At 40.7% G+C, this 13,482-nt stretch overlaps 1 protein-coding gene across 5 annotated transcripts in view; it reads left to right on the plus strand.

Annotated features, from left to right (window-relative positions):
- The first annotated feature begins 1,215 nt into the window (after window positions 1–1,215).
- The window catches only part of LOC131591464 (protein kinase C and casein kinase substrate in neurons protein 2), a 53,920-nt gene continuing 41,653 nt past the window's right edge, over window positions 1,216–13,482 (plus strand). For 3 of the 5 annotated variants that reach the window (XM_058862196.1, XM_058862198.1, XM_058862199.1), the window contains exon 1: window positions 1,216–1,374. The gene's annotated coding sequence lies outside the window, so the exon portion shown is untranslated. Of the gene's footprint in view, window positions 1,375–1,771; window positions 1,883–13,482 lie in introns of those variants that run through there. The other 2 variants (XM_058862200.1, XM_058862197.1) reach the window with 2 other exon arrangements.

Below are 13,482 nucleotides of genomic sequence, written 5' to 3' on the forward strand. Positions count from 1 at the left end.
ACAAGGGAAGGGAGAAATCATGTTCAGTCTTAGGAAGCTTACCAGCCTGATCAAATTTCACAGTATTGTTTATAGCAATTAATTCAAATCTATTGGTCCAGGACATTCAGAAGATGAATTTTATCCCATGGTGCTATGGTCTTGCAATTCTACTGAACTAGTCTAAGTGAACTGAAGTTAATGAGTCACAGACTGAGTGAAAGAGTACAGGAAGACTTGGCGTCGATCTGATTATATGCGGACTTGTATAAGAAACACAGCCAAGAGGAAAGTAATCTTAGGACTGTTTTGCAGCCCTACCCAGTGATCCAGAGCTCTTGTTGTCCTCAAACCAGGCTGTGCCCGGGGCCAGCGCTGGAGGCGCAGCAGTGATGAGAAAGGCAGATGGGAGGGAAACGCAGAAACTAGCAGCGGAGAAGGCAAAGGCCGAAAGGACGAAAGGTCACGGTGGTGGCTGCTGCTTGGAACTTGAAACAGTCCTCTGTCTAAAACAAATAAATACGGTTTGGATAGGCGAAGGCGAGAGTCACAGGTCTGAGACCGGGCGAGAACCGCGTAGCTCCGCGGAGAGCGGTGTAACCAAACCAGCAGTGCCATGCCAGAGGTGGCTCTGTCCTTGATCCCGTGCGCGGGGCAGCTGTGAGCCCGACCCAGCCCGGCCCCGAGCAGTCGCTCCCGGTGCCACAGTGCTGGCGGAGCGCACCGCGCTGTGCAGAGCGGAATCGCCGCCTGCATCGCTGCCGGGCAAGGAAAAGTCCCCGACACTTCCCGCGATCTGTCAGCTCGCTCACATTTCGCTTCGGGAAATGACATTTGCTTATTCACGGTGCCCCGCAGTGGAAACGGGACACGAACGCAGTGTTACTCCCGCCGCGCCGTGCCACGTTCCGCCGTGCTCCTGCCACGGTTTCCTACACTCGGGTATCTAGCTAACCCTGCGGCCGAACGGGCCGGGCAGCCGCTGCCCCCGGGGAGAGCCCAGCCCAGGCCGGGTCCGGTGGCGATCGGAGCCCCCCAGGGTGAGGTCGGGTCGGGTCCGGGGACGCAGTATACCACGCGCGTGGCTCTGGCAGTCCCCGACGGCCGCCGGGGAGCGCGCGCTGGCCGCGGGCGCGCGCACCACCCCTCACTGCCTCCGACGAGGAAGTGGCGTTGATTGGCAGTCTCGGAAGCCAATAGACGGCTGCGGAGCGGGAGCTTGCCCGGGCTCTCAGCCAATGGGAAGGCGGCTGGGCGGGCGCCAGGGGGCAGGCGGGGGCGGCGGCCGCAGCGGCGGTCGGAACGCAGGGGTCCGGTCGGTTCCGCCGCGCTCTCGCCATCTCGTCACCCCCACCCCCGCCGGGCACTGGCGACAGGCAGGTCCCGGCGTTGCAGGTGAGGGCCATTCCACGCCCCAGGGAGAGGCTCGAGCTGGGAGCTGGGTTGGGATCCCCGTCGGAGCCAATGGGCAATGGCGGGCGATGGGTCCTGGCGGGGGAAGCCGCTGCTGCCGCTGCGCCGGCAGCGCTGCCCGTGCTGGGGTCTGGCCGAGGGGGTCGGGCCAGGGGACGACCCCCGAGGACCCCGCTGGGTGCGGGCCGTCCACCCCCCGCTGCTCCGGGGCTGCCGCTGCGGCGGGCGCGGGGAAGGTGAGGCTCTCCTTCCACGGCGCCAGGCGGGGAAGGGCAGGGCTGGAGCTTGCGAGGGATGACGACACTGGCTCGGTTCCTGTAGAAGGGGTGAGCTCCCTGCTCGGGGAAGTTTAGTGACCCACTCGGTCACCACTCGGTGGTGGCGGCGGCTTTGGTTTGGGGAGGAAAAGAAGGAGAGGATAGAGTCCTAAACTTGAGCAGCTGGGTTTTCCCTCCCGGCTGTGAAATCCCGGCGCCTCGGATGATGGCAGGTAACGATGCTGATTTGGTGGGAGGAGGTGTTTCTACGGGGAAGAGTGAAGTTTTAAACAGCTCAGGGCCTCCTGAGTACTGGTAATGACCCAGCTCAGTCAAGGTTCTTGGTCTTGCCGTTGCCTCCTTCTATCTTGATTTTCCCTTTTTTGGCCCGTGGAAAGAATCTACTCATGTCCCAGCCCAAAACGCCTGTGTGAGAGACAGACATCTCTTTATGTGCACTGAGGCTACCTGGTTACAGAAGAACAGGATGTGTAGTGTCTGCTTGGCTGGCTGTATCTGTCTTTCTCAGCTCCCTCTGCTTGGATTGACTCAGAAGCTGATAGATTCAGTCTTCTGAGGCGTCATCCTTTTGCCTGAGCACTAAAGGAAGCCAGAAGGACGCAAGTGCCATATACTGTGCTTTGTAAAGTGAACAGTTTGAAAACTAAATGCAGTCTTGTGGTTTTAAACGCTTGGATTACTTGATTAAAATCGTAAATTAGGTAGGATAATTTAAAACTAGTACACCACTGCTCAAGTTTCCTGTACATGTTTGTGTAAGTTTGATCATTTCATACAGACTGGGGGAAAAAAAATGAGCCGTGGGTATGCTAGGCACTTTTGTTTCTGTTGTGCTCCATTATCTCCTGCTTAAAAGGCTGCCACGAGACTGTTCTCTCTTGCTATTGGGGGGTGGGTGAGGATTCCCTTCTACTAATTTGGATTTAATGCCGGCATCTTTTCAGCTCTTCTTTAAAGCCAAAAATCTTTCCCCTGCTTTTAAAAGTTAAATGAATAGTAGTGCATTATTATAAGAGCCATAGTGAAAGCTGCATTATGTAAGCAACTGAGTTTTCATTCTGGATTTAGTGCAACACAAGGATCATTCTCATATGTCTGTGATGAGACCACTGGAAAAGCAGCACTTCGTTGCTTTCTTGGGTAGGGTGGTCACACATGACATTATGGCTTTTATTTCTGCTTAAAGGTGAGCCGTAACTAAGTTTGCCAGCTGTGTTTCAGATGGTCAAAACTTGTTAATTGCATTCCTTACTATTAAGGTTATTAACACCAAGCGCTCATGTGCTGGTTATTTTATACCTGTACCTGCTTGAAATTATATTTTGTCAAACTTGCAGTTTGCCTTCAAAGATAGTAGTAATATTCTCCCAATTATAACTGAATCAGCTTAAATAGGAGCATGTATTAGCATAAGGAGCATGTCTGTTGAGCAGAGTGCAGCATCATTTTAGAGATCCCCGATCTCTGTACACCACAGCTTCAGTGTGGCAAGCAGGAGAGGTGTGCAGGTGCTTGATGTGACTGTTCTGTGGTCAAGTGTTCCAAATGCCCTTGGGGAGTCGTTTACAAATCTGGATTAAAAAAAATAAAAATTTTTTTTTTGTGCCTTTGAAATACCATTATAATAAAATGGCCTTTTGACTGTGGTCTAGATCATTATGTTATTAAATGTTATTAAACAGTGCCTTCAGAAAATACCTAGAGGATATATTTTTCTAGTGGGTAGATGTCTACTTTCTTTTCTTGTGACAAGCCACTTGAATGTTGGTCTGAAATCAGTGAACCTGTTACTTTTACCAGGTGACATGTTTGGATGAATTAATGTCAGGAGTGAGAAGTTTTGTTCTCCTGGTCTATCTGTGAAGCATATAGGCACCTTTTCCTGCTCTAGAGCTAAGTGAGCTACGTGCTTAAAGATGTCCATATGTCAATTCTGTGCCTCCCTGATTGTGGTTAAAATGAGCCTGAAGGTGACTGTGGGTTGAATGGGAGGCTATAAATGCAGGCCTAGAAAATTTCGTGCTTACTGCAGAAATTGGATGAAATTCTTAGCTGTGCTGCCAGTCAAAAGTTGCCTGTGCTTGTACAAATCTGTGTTGTAATACATAGTAGCTAAAATGTAGCTTTCTGTTTCTGAGTTGATACCTGGTTTTCTTAGCGTAGTAGCTGTTGGAAGAATTTTATCTTCTCATACATTAAGCCAGGAGAAGAGTAGATGCAGATTGAAGGTCGGGTTTAGTTTGGTTTGGTTTGTTTTTTTTTTAATATATTTTTTTAAATGTCCCGATCAACTAATACATGAGTGCCTTTTTGGTTCTTAGAAACCTGCTTTTTTTTAAAATACTATGATTTAATTAATTTCTTGTTGCCTGAGACCTGGAATGAAGTGAATTTAATGCTTGAATTTAAAACTAGTCTGTGAGAATAGCAACTTCTTTGTAACATGGGATTTAATTCAAAATCTGTCATAATCCCCAGAACTTCAAGCGGTGACATTGTTCCTTTCAACTAAATCCAGTTACTGATTTTTGACTTAATGTAAAGATGAACTATTCCCAGGAGATGAAAAGGAAGAAGTAGGAAATAAAAGAGTGATGTAACTGTGCTGAGATAAATCGAGTTAAGTATTCTGTGATTGAATAGAATGCTGTATTTAATATGACTGTTACATGGCTGGTTGGCTCACTGGGGTTGAGAAGAATACCCTGGAGTTGACAGTAAAGCAGCTGCTGTATTCTGGGGTTGGTTCACAGCCTCCGTAGTTCCAATTTGTTACAAGACTTGAATACTGTTCATTTATGTGTTATCCTTTAAGGTGCCTTGCTTAGGGGAGGGGAATAATCCAAATTTCTCTAATGATATTGGTCTAGAATCTGCCTTGATGAATGCTCCTTGGAGTGTGAGAGATTCTTCTTGAGCCACTGGTGTACTTGCTTAGAATCCTGTGAATCTTGGTGGACAGGATGTGTCAATATTTGAGGAGGTTCCCAGCCCTAATTAGTAAATAGGGGTAGAACTAACATGGCTATTGTGATGCTGCACAGTAAAGAGCTCCAAGGCAAAAAGAAAATGTCTCTCAGGCTTTAAGTAAGGTGGTTTGGTTCAAATTTTTAGATTATGCAAATATTTAAAATCTGTTCTGGTTTACACAAGGTATTGTAAATATTTTGCTAGTATTGGAAACCTGTATCTCAAACTTTTTGGCTTTGGGCAGTGCATATTTTTAACTTTTTTGCTTGCATAGGACTCTGCTTTAAGAACTAATTCCAAGGCATCTACAGACCAAAATTTTTGAATAATCTTCTTTGTCTTTTATCACATACCCTAGGGCAGTGAATGACAAACCAGACAACAGTATAAACAACAGAAATTGTGAGAATGAGAAGTGTATATGGTATTATTAAATATTTGACAGAGTTTTACTGAAACCAAAAAGACTGGATTTTTTATCATCTTTTGGCATAAACTTGTAAATGTAACATAATATATGCCCTGAAAATGGTCGCCACTCAGACTGTGACAGTGCAAACTCAGAGGAGTTCACAAGTATGTTCTAATTATCTTCTTCATGCCTGTTGTGATTAATGTTCCACAGAATCCTGATGTACTTGCAAACTCTTAGCTTTAGATATAAAGTAATAAGTTGTTTGCTGGCTGACCTTGTTGTTACTGTACTGTTCATCCTGAAGTCCTTGTTGTAGAAGGTGTTCTTTCTGTCTTATTTTGTTGTGTCTTTGTGCATGAGTAGCACAAACAGGGCTCATAAACTGACTTTCATGTATGATTACATTAATCTCTCCCATATACTAGGCAAGTCTGTTGCTACCTGGTGATTGCAGCAAGAAAATGTGTATGTTGACTGGGCTGTGAAAGGCCTAGCAGAGTTTTTGTGCCTGGCATCTCACATCCAGGGTTTTGGTTTACAAAACCAACTTGTACAGAACTTCTTACCTGGCATAGTAATAGTAGCTGAATATCAAAAGAAGAATTTTTTTAATTTCTTTTTTTTTTTATTCTCAATAGCAGATGCACAGCTATACTTGATTAACTTTAGAATAGTATGACAAAGAATATAATGAGCTGGATATTTTTCTAATTTTTGACTTAATAGGTTAAAGAAAATGTGCAGGGTGAATATGCTTAATATGCCCTTTTTAAAAGGGGTAATGTGAAGTACAGATTTCAATAAATAAATCTGCAGTGAGTCATAGGACAAATGGGACATGGTTTTGGTTTGACTTACGCCTCTCATCCTCTCCCTTAATTGAGGCTTTCTTGGCAGTGTGACAGATACCTACCTCCCTGCTGAGTGGAACAATGTTGCTTTCTTTTTGGGAGAAATGATATATGGATAATAAACAGGTACAGATCTGTTAAATTAACTATTTAATGGAACCACATGTATGCAACATCAGCTTGTAGGCATGCTTACTTCCACAGTCCTTGAATAATATTCTTAAAAACATTTTTTCAAAAGTATTCAGGTTCTCTTCATCCCTTGATAGTTAAAGATAAAAGCTTCAAAACTCATTTTTCAGTTAACTGAAATAATCTAAGCACTCAGAGTAATCTGATATCTATCTGGTCAACATACAATTGTGCTTAACTTGTAGGAGCTGCTGAGCAGCTTGCTTTAATGTCTAGACGAAATTAATTTGAAGGAAATTATTCCTAAGTTCTTACTTTGTTGAGTGAGGTTGTGGTTCCATTCCAAAATGTGAACATGCTGTTTTATATAGGAGAAACTGGGCAACTATTTCCTTTACACAACTTTTCTTTAGTTTTCATGTGTTAGAGAGCTTCATATCAAGAATGCTGTCAGTCTAGTCTCAGATACAGAGAGAAATAAATTGAGTGGTTAGCTTTTCCTCTTTTGGACAAATAAATTCTTAGAAACTGTTGCAAAACTCCCACACCTGGGAGTATTGCCTTCTCACTTATTATTTTAGGACTCTCAGAAATGAGGTTTTTGTTGTTTTTGAAAACTGGTGTGACTGGAAGTAGTAGTAACCTGCACATATGGATAAAGTATGATCAGGCAATAACTTTTGATTCACAGTACCACTTCCCAAAGCACACTTAAAAGCACACTGTCTTAAGCAAACAGAGCTCTAAATGGAAAGTTAAGTGAAAAAAAGCTTTATTCTGTAACTGTCATTGATTGCCTATGGTGAGATGACCATAGTTGGAGCCAGCTGCCCACCAAGCAACCTTATTACTTTCCTCAGCTGGACATGGCAGAGAAACTATAACAAAAGACTCACAAGTTGAGATAAGGACAGAGAGAGAGAGAGAGATCACGCTCCAGTTATGATCATGGGCAGAACATACTCGATTCAGGGAAATTAATCTGACTTATTGCAAATCAAGTCGGAGTAGGTTAGTGAGAAATAAACCCAAATCTTAAAACACCTTCAACCAACCCTTCCCTTTTTCACAGGCTCAACTTCACTCCTGATTTTTCTGCCTGAGTGCCACAGGGTGACAAGGAATGGGGGTTGCAGTCAGTTCTTCACACATTTACCTCAGCTACTCTTTACTCCTCACACTCTTTCTCTCCAGAAACTCGCTCTTCCACTCTGGAGCGGGGTCCCTCCCACAGGAGACAGCTCTCCACAAACTTCTACAACATGAGTCCTTCTCTCAGGCTACAGTTCTTCACAAACTGCTCTGGTGTGGGTCCTTTCCAGGGGGTCAGTCCTTCAGGAACAGCCCGCTCCAGTGTGTGTCCCCCACAAGGTCACAGGTCCTGCCAGGAGCCTGCTCCAGCCTGAGCTTCCCATGGTGGAGTCACAGTCTCCCTTGCGCTTTCATGGCTCCACTGTGGCGTCCTTCTTGGGCTGCACATTTGGCCATATCCTCAGGAGCATGTGTTGGAGATGGCTTTAATGAATAGTCGGTTTGGGTATGTGGATCATGCATTAGCATTCTATAGACATTTTAAGATATTTGATATCATTTGATTAAACAAATTTTAATTGCTGCTGCTCTTAAAATACGTAATTAGGTTGATTATCCAATTGCTAATAGTATGCAGAAGAAATGCAAAAGAATGATTAATAGATTTTAATCCAGGAAAAAAACATTTGTAATCATCTGATGTTTTCTGAAAAAGACCATCCATAGGACTTGTGTGAATGAATCCCTGTTGGAATTTGATACATCCACAAAGAAAATTTCCATTTAGATAAAATGGATGTAGAGTCTACCACCACCCTCTTAGGTGCCCAGCTAGCTAATTAGTCCTGCTGCATCTAATAGGGTAATCTCTCTGCAGGGTAATCTCTCTGATGTATAGTCAGATAATATATACTTCCAGCTGCCTACCTAACAGCACTTTACTTATATCCTACAGTTCATTGAGCAAGTTCATCTGAGTGTTCTCTCTACTTCCTCAAACTTGATGCTTAAAATATTAGTTCATATTTATGAGATAGGGAAATTAAACTTTCTCTTGGTAGAATCCAATGTGAATTGAAAACTAGGATCTTTAGGTGGTGCTCATTTCAGCAAACAGTCCAGATAGGTTTATCAGCACTGCTTTTGGTCTTATATTTCCTCAGGCTTTTTTCAAACTTGTCTGGGCAGTAGATCAGTCATGGTTCCTGATCTGTTCACAGGTCACCAATAATAACGGTAGATTGCTTAGCAGTAGCTTGGTGAACACATCCAGCTTTGTAAGGTTTCTTGGCTCTGTCTTTTCAGAGCTTAAAATAAATGTAATATACTGAGCTTGTATTATTCAGTATCTTGATCAGAATACCTTGTGAAAGCAAGTTCAGTGCTCTGTTGAAACGCTGACAGCATAGTCATTGTTACTCGGGGTGGTGTCCTCATAAAAAGAAAGTTATGCTAAGAATTTGGTTGTATAGTATCTTTCTTTTTACTATGTAATAATTATCAACTTGGTGTGTTCAGATGTAATCTCACTTGTTCTAATTGACTTGTTCTGGTTCTGGCCAGGACAGGTTAATTTATGCAGTAGGCAGGAGGGGCATAGCCAAGACCTGGAGGTAATTCTGTACCACCTCAGGTAATTTTCCAGGAATGGAGGAAAGGCTCCCTTCAGGAGCATGAAGGAGGGAATGCCTGGGCATTGTCAGGGTGTTTCTTTGTGCTGAGCATGCTGGAGCATCCCAAATTATATATTACAATTCTTGAACAAAAGCTGGCTTGGGCTTCTAAGTCCTTTTAATTTCTCATTTGAAGGCTAATAATCACATCACGCAAATAAGATTATTTGTCAACATTCAACTTCTCTGCCTTTGTTACTACATTAAAGTGAATGATAGCATTGTTGCAAAGATTGTTGCAGTAAGGATAATAAAGGAGCTTTAAATATATTTGCAGTCTACCAATACAACTATTTCTGTGTTCATTCTGCTATCTTCTGTCATTCCTAGCTTTTGTTATATTTGTTACTGTGAACTTTCCCTCTTTTCCACTTCACATAGAGGTTTCTGTAGGTAATGTGATTTTCTTCTTCTAATGTGGCTTTGGGGACAGCTATTAAAAAAGGTTTTGAGTGATTATCTGTTATTCTTGCATGATATAATAATATTAAAATAATACTGAAGTAATATTATGTTATCAGATTGCCGAAGCTGAGCTCAGGACATGTAGTCACTTCTAGTTCTGTCATCCATTCTCTTTTGAGGTATGGATGCATGGAGTTCCTTCGTGGTGAATGCAATGTGCTATTTGAGTTAGGACAGTGTCACCTATAAATCCCATACAAATTTTGGAGTAGGGAAGGTGAAACGTGCAACATACATGGGTAGGACCAAAGGACCCCACAATAATGTGCCATTCTCCTTCCCACAGCAGCTTGTTGCAGAAGGAGCTGTGTGTGCTGTGTTGTTTAGTGTGCATTAGTGGCCTCTGGTAAATACCAGTCAGTGCTCATGTGGTGCAGAATGTCTGCGGAGTGTTAAGTGTTCTTTAAAGTTGCTAATATTTCAAATGAGTAATGAATATTGCAGAAGTGTCACCACTCCTTTCTTGACCAGTCTTCTCTCCCTGCATAACCACATACAAACTCTTCAGCTGTGTGACATGTACAGTGAAGTTTCAGTGTTATTAAGTAGACTTGACTTACATTCCTAAAGGCAATAATATGATCTCTTACTTGTATGCCTTCTGCTTACACATAAGCAATGAAAAAATCTTTTTGTCTTTCTTTCAGGGCGCCAGCCATTTTCCTGAAGTGTGTCTTGGGTGTAGTCTGTGTACTTGCTTATTCTTTGTGTTAGCATAACATTTTGTAGCATGTTAAACTATCTCCAAAGTTTGTTGCTGCTTTTACTCACAGTGATAAGTTACTTCAAAACCAGTGATAGTCTGTATTGTGACTAAAACAGGAAATCAAAGTTTTTCAGTGATGCTCAGCTATTTGTTCTCGCTATGTACTCCGTGGTGGTTGTGTTTATCTGGCTGTGCTGTGTCTGGGGTCGATTCTCTGGTCCAGAAAGAAACTTTTTATTTTTTCGCAGAGTCATTTTCAGCTGGATAAAGCTTTGCACCTGACTTCCCAAACAAAATCGATGGCATAGGGATGACTTAAGAGGGATGACTGGGGATGTGGCACAAACAATATCGGTCACTGTCAGTGGAATGAATTTATGCCATAACCAAGTGATCAGGCCATGTACTGAGCTGTGTAGTGCAGTGAATAATTTCTGTAAAGTTGACCTGTATGTAAACAAGTCTCTGTATAAGTGTTTTTATAATCAGATGCATGCTGAAGATGGTCAGGTGTAATAAAGGAAGGGAAATGGAATGGATATAAATGCAACATTGCTGTTTGCCCTGGCAGCTGAAGCTACCTGAGCAGCTGAAATACAACCGAGAAAGATATGACACTTCTTCACTCAGGCTCAGCCCTTACACTGTCTATGGTTAAGGGAATTGCACATATCCTTTATCTTGTTTCTTGAGTTTTACCAATTTTAAATACATGGGTGAATAGGAAACAAGTATAAAATTATATTAAATCCATCAATTTAAAGGTAAATGTGTTTGTGAGTGTTTTCTTGAATTTATGATTAAAATATTTTGGAGTGGAAGTAACCAGAAAACAATTGAAATACTTTCTGAAGTATTGAAGTTCCAAATGGAAAGGAGCCAAAATTAATCTAAAATTAAGTAATCTAAAATTACTTTTAGAATATTCACTTCTAAATACTGTAGGTGTTTCTAAGGTTTAATGCTGATATTTTATTCTTATGTAATGAAATACAGTATTTATAGGAAAAAAAAGTGAATCCTAAATAATTGTTTTGAAACTCTTAGCAGATGACTGAGATTAGCACATTATGAACTGTTAGCACATTATTGTTAAACCAAGTTTTGAAGAAGTAGATTTGAATTTCAATTCAATATTTAATTTCCAAAATTGATGCAATTTTGTGGAAAGGATCAAATTTAATAGAGTTAGTATTTTCTTTCCATTTTTTTTCCTTTTCCTCGGGTAAAATCTAGGTGTACAAAAACCCATGCCATTGCTATAATTTCCTAGACTGAGAAAGGAAAAACTGCTTCCCTACCTTACTGAAACGTCTTTGGGTTTGTGTTTTTGGGTGTTTCTTTTATGTGCTTTTTGGTTTTGTGAGGTTTTTTTTTTTTCATTTGGGTTTTTTGTTTGGGTTTTGTTGGAGTGATTTTTAGGGTTTTTTTTTTGTTGTTGTTGTTGATTGGTTGTGTTTGGTTTTCAGTTTTTTTAGAATTACTGGAATTTGAGAATTCAAGAATAGATTTAGTTGGATTCTTATTACTTTTGTACTGTGATACTGTCCAGTCTGATTTCTTGACTATTCAGAGTGAATTACTATTCCACCAGATTTATTTTTCTTTAGGCAGGTGCTTAGATTGGCTAGCAGAGAAATCTTAGAACAGTATTGCAGAACATTTTGTGATTTTCTTTGTTTAATTGTTATCTGCACTGGGAAAGGTGCCTGGGATGTCATGAATGTCTTGTCTGTTCATTAAGCTAGGACCAAATTTATTGTTTATGTTCATATACCCAAATTTGAGGAGATTAAAGGACAATCCGTATAGTTTTAAATTATCTGTATGTGAACCTTAAAATTTATTTGAAATGAGATTTGATCTTAAAATTGATTTAAATTTGGCTAAGAAATTCTTTGTCCAAAGTAGTATGTAAGCAGCTGCTTCTGCTTTGATTTGTATCCCTATATCAGAGAGTAACATGTGGGTTTAGTCTATATCAATTCAAATTCCTGTGGTTTTAGCATAGGCTCTCCATAGTTTCTGGTAGAAGGTAAATCCTGTGGTATTGTAGTGTCATGAGTAAAATCTGTGCTATACAATGTTAATTGTTGTCAGGTCAGCCCCAAACATTTCTGTAACTGAGAGTCTCGAATAGATGAAACAAGTATGATACAGTGATTCTGAATTTATTTTGGGCTGTGCAAGATAACCTGTAGTTTCTATGCTTTAGACTTTGATTAGTCTGATAAAATATGAGGATATTTCTCTTTCTACAGAGATCCACTTAGCTGGGGTTTTTTACTAGCACTGTACAGAAATTAAAACTGGTATTGGAGATCTCCCCTTTAGCGCTTCTCCGCTTTCTTGCAAAAGAGGCTGGATAGGAAGCACCTTTGTTTCTATTTGTTGTTAGGCATTGCAGAAACCCTTTGTGTAATTAAGGGAAAGTAGTGCTAAATTTAGCATGTAATTAATGTGTGGCTGAACAAAATTACTGGTTTTACAGTAATAATTTTAGAAGTTTTTATGCCACTACAAAGGTATCTTATTGTGCAGCAAGAAAGGGATGAACAGGTTTCAAAGTTTTCAAGTACATCTAAAGGTATTTAATTGGATTTATGTGTTTTATTTTTTGCACATGCCGTATTTACTTCACATATGGGTTATTTCATGCATGTGGATAAAATACTATATTTTCTGAGTGAATATTGATATCCCAGTATAATATCTTTTGATATGAATGTCTGAGTTGTGAATGATGTTAGTATTTCAGTTTTGAAGTTTATAGTGTGTTTTTTTTTTAATTTTCAGGGTTGTGTAAAGCATCTAATTTATCTAGCTTAGTGGAATGCAATTTATTATTAGGTAGGAAAAATACCATGAAATACCATGAAAATCTGTTGTACAAATTGACTCTTTAAAGATGAAGTTTTTTATAAAAATGCTTCTCAAAATATGTTTTGAATTTGCCAAGGAAAAATGTATCACATTAATCCTTCCTTTTTTTATTGCAATGAATATTTAGAGAACAAAGTTATGTAATCTCATTTCAGAAAAAAAAAGCTTTTATGAAAATCTTGTGAAACACTCTTTGTAATGCAATAGCAATTAACTTGTGCAGTGTTCAACCCTGCAAGTGGGGAGAAATAAGCAATGTAGAACTTACAGCTCTTGTTAAATTGCTTTCTTAACTGTTGTTACAATCCTCCAGGAATCTCCATATTGCTTCCCAGAATGAATTATATTTGAGCTACTTTCTCTAGTTTCTCTAGTCTAGTCAGCTGAAGTGGCTTGTGAGGATTATTGGAATGTGCAAAGAATAGCATACTGCACATAGGCTCTGACACTAGAATTTATGTAGCTGTGAATACTGAAAGGGCTGCTGGAAGTCTAATTACAAAAGTTTTAAAAGACATTGATGTCTTGTTTCCCAGTTGTTTTTCTGTCCCAAGGGGGTGGGAAAAAAAATCATCTCAGGTGAAAGACAAGTTCTAGTAGGGATTTGGCATATATATGTCAAATACTTAAAATGAAAATGCAACAGCTTGGAATTTTATCTAGAGCTAGACTGCTGAAACTTAAA

Source organism: Poecile atricapillus, chromosome W (genome assembly GCF_030490865.1).
Source record: "Poecile atricapillus isolate bPoeAtr1 chromosome W, bPoeAtr1.hap1, whole genome shotgun sequence".
Taxonomy (NCBI): domain Eukaryota; kingdom Metazoa; phylum Chordata; class Aves; order Passeriformes; family Paridae; genus Poecile; species Poecile atricapillus.